We start from the raw sequence: 7,200 nt of genomic DNA, 5'->3' as shown, positions 1-7,200 counted from the left end.
TGAGTGATAAATGAAGATTTTAATATTATTAGCGGAATGTGCTTTTATAATTTAAGCAAATCCACCACCATTTACTCATATTTATTTTTTTTAACAAAAACCACTTGAAAGAATCATGTAAAAATTACTAGTTTTTTTTAAGTGATAGATGATGATTTTAATATTATTAGTGGAATGTGCTTTTATAATATATGCAAATAAATCACCATTTACTCAAATTTATTACTGAAAATTACTCATTCATAAAATGTAAAATATATAATGTATAATGAAAAACATACACAATACATTTAGGCCAAATATCATTTTATTACATGTTACACTGATAACAAAATGGTACAATATGTTAAACAAATCTATATAAAATTTACAGCATTGTTAATCTCTGATAAAAGTTCCTTTATCCATGTCATGGAAAAAACTGACCTGTCAACTTTCCTTTGTAGGAATAGTCACATTTTAGACAATATTTGACAGAATTTGTGTATTGCAAACTTAATATTCATTTCTTTGTAAGTGATTTTAATTTGTGGAATATTTGTATAAATCCAGTTCAGCGATTCTAGATTTTCCAGGCTAGCCATGACTCACTTATCCTCCAAGACAATGCAGAAGTCCTCATGGTTGGTCATCCCTCTGACAGACAGCAATTCTCTGTGCATTCCCACACTGTAAAATAAACATTACGTTTATTATATTGAAATTATGCAGTTGTACATTTCAAATGTTTAAGGTTTACTAAAACACATTAAGGAAATATATTAATGAAATAAACCATTTCTTTTTATATCTGTGAACAGTAATTCTTCATAATGTTTGAGAAGATGTTGCTGACTGACACAAATACACAAGTATTTTGACTTATAATGGACAGGGTGTTTAAATGTATACTAGTGTACAGACATTTATAAAAACATACCATGTTTATACAAGGAATAGTGCATTCAACAGTGTAATGCTTGAGCTATATATTTTTTTGTAAGCATGCAAAAATATAAAATGCAGTTTTCGGAAGATCATAAATATCTGAAACAGTTTGAGCTCCTGGATGAGCTCTTCCTCTTATTCATACAGATAAACCAGCAACAGAGGACGACATCTCTCGTTTCATCCCTGATTTAATGTGAGGTCTGATGCAAAAAAGTGTAGAAATTAGTAATAATAATAATAATAATACACAAATAACATTATTAAAAATACCTGATGTATGGCACCCATTCTCTTTATCAAAATCTGCCTCAATAAACTGCTCCTCTTTAGTGGGAAAACACTGCGAAAGTTTTCTTCATTAAACTGAAAAATGAAGCAAACAAATATTAGTATTTATGTACAGTATTATATATAAACAGTTCATTACATTACATCAGCAATGCTGTAAAAGGATCCTTATGAAATGGAAAAGCACTAGCTGTACATAAACCCCATTGAATAGCTAGCTAACTTAGCTTAGCTTAGCTTAGATTTACCACTTAACAAGCTCACTGTTGTTCATCTGCTTAACTGTTGCCTGATCATTGCTGTTAAATATTACGATGCAAATAATTTGTTCATCTTCATTATATAATTCAGAATGAACATTGAAGCAAATCAATTTCAAATAGGAATGGGTGGTTAAAAATACCCGTGTATCCCTATATACATCATATGGCAAAAACTAAGCTCCTGAACAAGTTTGAACAGCATGTGTCTTTCCTGAAAGAGCTTAGGTTATTTAAGACAATAAAATGATAAACTGTTAATGCTTACCTCTTAACATGCTCGCTGTTGATCTGCTCCTTCAAAATGTCGTCTGATCACTGCCGTTGTTGAGATTCAAATGCAAACATCTCAATCAAATCCACATAATTGAGTGAATTTTCTTAAAATAAACGTGAAGCCATCTTTCCTCAATTTTATTAGCTTAACTGGTTTCTCAAATTAAGCTTAGTAATTGCACTAGTTTGCTTAAAAAAATAAGTAAAATTTAAATCTTAGTTATATTAGCGAAATCTTCTTAATATTTTATAATAAATCCAGAATATCAATTTTTTAAAGAAAATATGCTCATTATTTTTAATGACCTCATTAATTTTTTTAATGAAAATTACAAGCCTCAAGATTCATTTTTTACAGTGCACTCTCCCAATTCAAAACTAGATTAAAGACCTATCTGTTCAGTAAAGCATACACTCAGTGCGCAAATATAGATAATGTAAACTCTTAAACGCATGTCGTTGCCTTCTTTTTTTTCGTTTTAAATTAGATTTTTTTTTTAATTCTTTAATCTTTGAAGTATTCTTTAATCTGCTTCTTAAGGCTAATTTATACTTCTGCATCGAGTGATCAGCGTGACCCACAGCGCATGCCTTCTGCATAGCTGTGCATTTATACTTCATGTTATTATACTGCAATAACACTTCCAAAACGCTAGCTGGTAGTAGGTTATGTTATGTTCCTCTGTGTCGGGTTTCTTCATGGGTGTTTTGTTTTTTCTGACTGCTTCCTTAATGTACAAGTAGAAAAAACTCGCTCATTCAGAGTTTAAATAATTTTATGTTAAAAATGCGTGAAGGTCGAGTGACGATCAGGAAGAAAGCAGCATCTCATTTCTCACAGGATACGTTCTGTGTTCTCGCGGTCTCCCGAGGTTGTTCTTCCAAGGTGACCTGGCAAGAACGGTCTTCACAAGAATGCAAATATGTTCTCTGCATTCTTGGAATTGAGAAACAGCCATAAGTTTGAAATGTTCACTAATCGACAATGAATATCCTCTCTTTTCAATTAAATTCAGCCTCACTTTTCTATTAAAAATTAAAATAAGGATTATCACAAAAGCGCAGGGTATGTAATGTTCTCGTTACGTCTAGATGTAATACAAACAATTAACAGAAATAGTTCGAAAACGTACCTAACATTAGGAAATTAAAAAATGAGGGGTGTGTCATTCCTCATGAAGAAAATGACGCAATATCGATGTGAGCATGTGCAATAAGCCCTGGTAGGAGAATCTGACGGGTAGGATGAAATGTCAGGACACCAGACCATACGCGTGCACTTGATGCAGAAGTATAAATCAGCCTTAAACAAATTATCACTGCAAAAAAATGCTGGGCTCCACACAAATCCTTCATGTTGTTCCAACACAAATAGATAAAGTTAACTTAATCTTTTTTTATGAATTTAAGTGGATTAAACATAAAACAAATAGGTGGTCCCCCCCAAAAAAACCTTACGATTTGTGACGTTTCAACTCATTGGAAAAGTAGTTTTAACATGCAGCAAAAGTCATTTATGAGTGCTGTAAAATTGGCGGTGATTTCAATGCTACAGTTAATATCTGTTAACTGGTTAACTGTAAACTGTGTGTATATAGTGAATAACTGTTAATAGACTTCACCATAACTCCCTGCATGACACTTCATTTTTTATGCTTTTTTGTGGATATTACTTTGGATCTTTTTAGATTTTTTTCTCATCAGTTATGAACTTTTTATGTTACATCTAATTGTAATATATAATGTTTATTGCATTACATTCATTTTATGTGTGTTACCATGGTGGTGTTTAGTCTTCTACATATTAATATGCTTCTCTGCTTAAAGGAGAAGTTGTTTGTGATGAGCTTTGGTTTGGGAATTTTTCATCCACATGTGCTTTTGGCTGTGTGTTTGTCAGTGTAACAAAGGTATGATGTGTAGAAGTTCAAAACATTGGTGTATAATATTGTAAATTAATGAAGTACAGGATGGCTCAGTGGTTAGCACTGTCGCCTTACAGCAAGAAGGTCACTGGTTTGAGTCCGGGCTGGGTCAGTTTACCGTGTTCGCGTGGGTTTTCTCCAAGTACTCTGGTTTGCCCTACAGTCCAAAGACATGCGCTATAGGTGAATTGAATACTCTAAATTGACCATAGTGTATGGGTGTTTCCCAGTACTGGGTTGCAGCTGGAAGGGCATCCGCTGTGTAAAACATATGCTGGATAAGTTGGCGGTTCATTGTGCTGTGGTGACACCTGATGATTAAAGGGACTAAGCCGAAGGAAAATTAATAATGAAATACAGTAGTCTACCGTAAAGTATTGAAATTTCCTTTATGGTTTTTACCATTTTTAACTGTAAAATTCTGGCAAACACAGCTGCCAGTTTTTTACGGAACATTTTACAGATTCTTTTTACAGTTTAGAAATTAAATAAAATGATTAAAGAAAAATTTAAATGTTTGTTAGTTTATTTTATTGTAAAAGTGTATAGTTATAGTAATGTAGCTAATACTAACATGGTATAGTATGGTTCAAAAACATATACAGTATTTACTGTAAAATAATATAATATTTTTCATGTGGGAGTCGCTGTTACTTGATGATGGTCTGGTAAATAATCTGTGGTTAAAATATTGATTTTGAGGATGTTGGAGACTATAGCATTGAGAATGTGCCAGATGCTTAATGTATGAACTGGGCAAGTACGCTCTGCTCAAACTGAACCATTTGAGTATCAAAAAGTAACAAAATTTGGTTTATTTCTTTATTTTGTAATTAGTATTAAGATATCAGGAGAATTTTATGATATTGTAGCTGTTAGATCCATTCGTGGGGTCACTAAATACCCAAATATGCAAAAATAGAGATTGGCAAAACAGTCATGCATTAACAAATTAACATCGTAAACACAAGACTGATGATAAGATTTAATATCAAATGATTAATAAGCATCTAACTCGATTCCATGCATTTTAAATGGCCTGAATTTGAAATTCTGGATGAACTATTCCTTTAAGTATCAACTGAATAGCGCATAACCCTGATATGTTGTGTATAAATATTATGATAAGAACAAAAAATAAATAAATAAAAATAAAACTACCGCTACTCATCTTCGCCAGTACAATGAGAACTGTAAGCGGTATCTGATATCAAAAGATTCCGGCTGATTTGATGGGATTCTGTAGATCTCGAAATGCCCTGGAGTCATCCACATAAACCATACCATATATCAGCACATTTACTGCAGACAGCTTCAGCAGTCAGGAACGCAGGCCCCAAGCTCAGGTTTCATTTGCATCTCTGATCAGGATTTTATCTACAAATAATGTGCAGACGCCATCTCGTCTCCTGGCCTGCAGCGTTTGATCTCCGGCACAGTGAGAATCTGATATCAGGGGCTCTTGTAAAAAGGGACAGGCATCAAAAAGCCTGCCATGGAAAGTGTTTACGCATGACATAAGGAGCTGTCAGTGTGTCGTCCGCGCTGTCCGTCCCCTCGGGATAAAAAGCTGTGCAGATTTGAGGACTTTATTTCTCTAGAAGGGATTATATGTGGTTACAGGGCAGAAGCCAATCGTTAAAGGAAATTTCCGGGTTCAAGAAGTTAAGCTGTAGCTTAACATGGCATAATATTGACTGGCAAACAGAACAATTTTGATTTTTTGTTTTGTTTTTAAAGGTGGGAGTTTGCATGTTCTTTCTACGTTCGCGTGGGTTTCCTCCAGGTGCTCCGGTTTCCCCCACAGTCCGAAGACATGCACTAATTGAACAGGATAAAAGCTAAAAATGCCCATAGTGCATGAGTGTATGTGTGAATGCCAGAGTGTATGGGTGTTTCCCAGTACTGGGTTGCGGCTGCAAGGGCATCCGCTGCATAAAACATGCTGGAATAGTTGGCGGTTCATTCTGCTGAGGGAAAATGAATGAATGAATGTTTTAAGGTGACTCGTGTTTACAGTAAGACTCTTATAATGAAAATATGAGTGTGAAGACGCCCATGCTTTAGGTTGTGACATCACAAAACTTCCAGAGCTCATGAGAACGGGCTTCAATCTCTCAGCATTTGCTCCAAGATAATGTTGAAATCGTCAATGCCAACGTTTCATTGTCTGACGAGCTTACAGCAAAGCGCTTTTTCTTCTGCCAAGAAACAAAACAAAACACCAATAAATCTGACAACTGAATTTTTTTTCTCTCTTTCTTTCGAGTTTGGTAACTGACTTTGCATTGATGTCCTCTGGCAAATCACATTATTCATAACTGTTGACTCATTATTCAAAATCATTACCACGCAGACAAGCAATTAAAACACACCCCTAAGTTATTTCCAATGTGTCATTTTCAGGGACAACTGGGCTTGCGTACAGCGTATTTCACACTGCACAGAGATTTCTATTGTTTCAGATGGAAGCTGTCAGTACAGTTGTTGAGTTCTTGAAGCTTGTAGAATTTGTCGAAAGAAAAAAATCTAAATTGTGCTAATCTCTGGTGAGCTTAGTGCATTCTTATAATTGTGTTAATCATGTAAAGATCATAAAGAATGCTGTAAAAATAATAATTCCTTACATTTATATCACGCTTATCTGGACACTTAATTCGCTTTACACATTTGGTTTTAGGGGGAAACTCCTCATCCATCCCCAGTGTGCACTATCCACCTGGATGACACGATGGCAGCCTTATTGCACCAGACCGCACACCAGACAACAGCTAATTGGTGGAGAGGAGACAGAGTGATGAAGCCAATTATGATATGGGGATGATTAGGAGGCCATGATGGACAGAGGCCAGTGGGCAAACCCCTATTCGACCACAGAGAGTCAGGACCTTGGTATAACATCTCATCAAAAGACGGTGCTCACTGAGCAGTATAGAGTCCCTATGAATATACACACATACCGCAGAGGTTTGACCGCAGACAGCCCTGCTTATCTTCAGTGGGCGACCATATGAGAGTTGCAGAGAGCTAGCTGTCAGCTTACAAAAATTAGACATTGACATCCATAGTAACAATAAATAAAACTATGGCTGTCAATGAATGTTTTTTTTTCAGTGTTCTTCAGTATATCTTCAACGGAAAAACAGGTAAAGGGTGAATAAATTAGGTCAGAATTTATATTTTTGGGTAAACTATCCCTTTAAAAGTTAATGAATAACATGTAGTGCCACTACAGTTTTTTAGACCCTGGATAATTCATTGACCGTACCATTGACTTGTTGTGTTGTGCATTTGTATCTCTATTGGCCCGCCTTTTTGTTGAGGAACCCCGAAATCATCCAAACCCGGTAACCCAGATGAGTGACTTGGGTTGTAGTTAAATTAACTGATTTGGTATCACTTTATTTTGATGGCTCCTTTAGCGCATTTTGTTGAATTTAAGTTACATTGCATCCACATGCCAACTAATTCTCATTATATTATAAGTAGACTGTTAGATTGGGGTTAGGGTTAGTGTAAGT

The 7,200-nt window shown here is 35.1% G+C and overlaps 1 long non-coding RNA gene across 1 annotated transcript; it reads right to left on the bottom strand.

The window, feature by feature from the left end:
- Nucleotides 1–1,047: 1,047 nt before the first annotated feature.
- On the bottom strand, nt 1,048–2,010 carry LOC130234969 (uncharacterized). The gene is made up of 3 exons (XR_008838350.1): nt 1,747–2,010; nt 1,201–1,293; nt 1,048–1,130 (listed from the first exon to the last, which is right to left on the bottom strand). It is a non-coding gene; the product is annotated as an uncharacterized LOC130234969 (long non-coding RNA).
- Nucleotides 2,011–7,200: the final 5,190 nt, after the last annotated feature.

This window comes from Danio aesculapii, chromosome 9 (assembly GCF_903798145.1).
Source record: "Danio aesculapii chromosome 9, fDanAes4.1, whole genome shotgun sequence".
Lineage (NCBI taxonomy): Eukaryota > Metazoa > Chordata > Actinopteri > Cypriniformes > Danionidae > Danio > Danio aesculapii.
The sequence above is the reverse complement of the archived record's forward strand: the minus strand, read 5'-3'. Positions and strand labels throughout refer to the sequence as shown.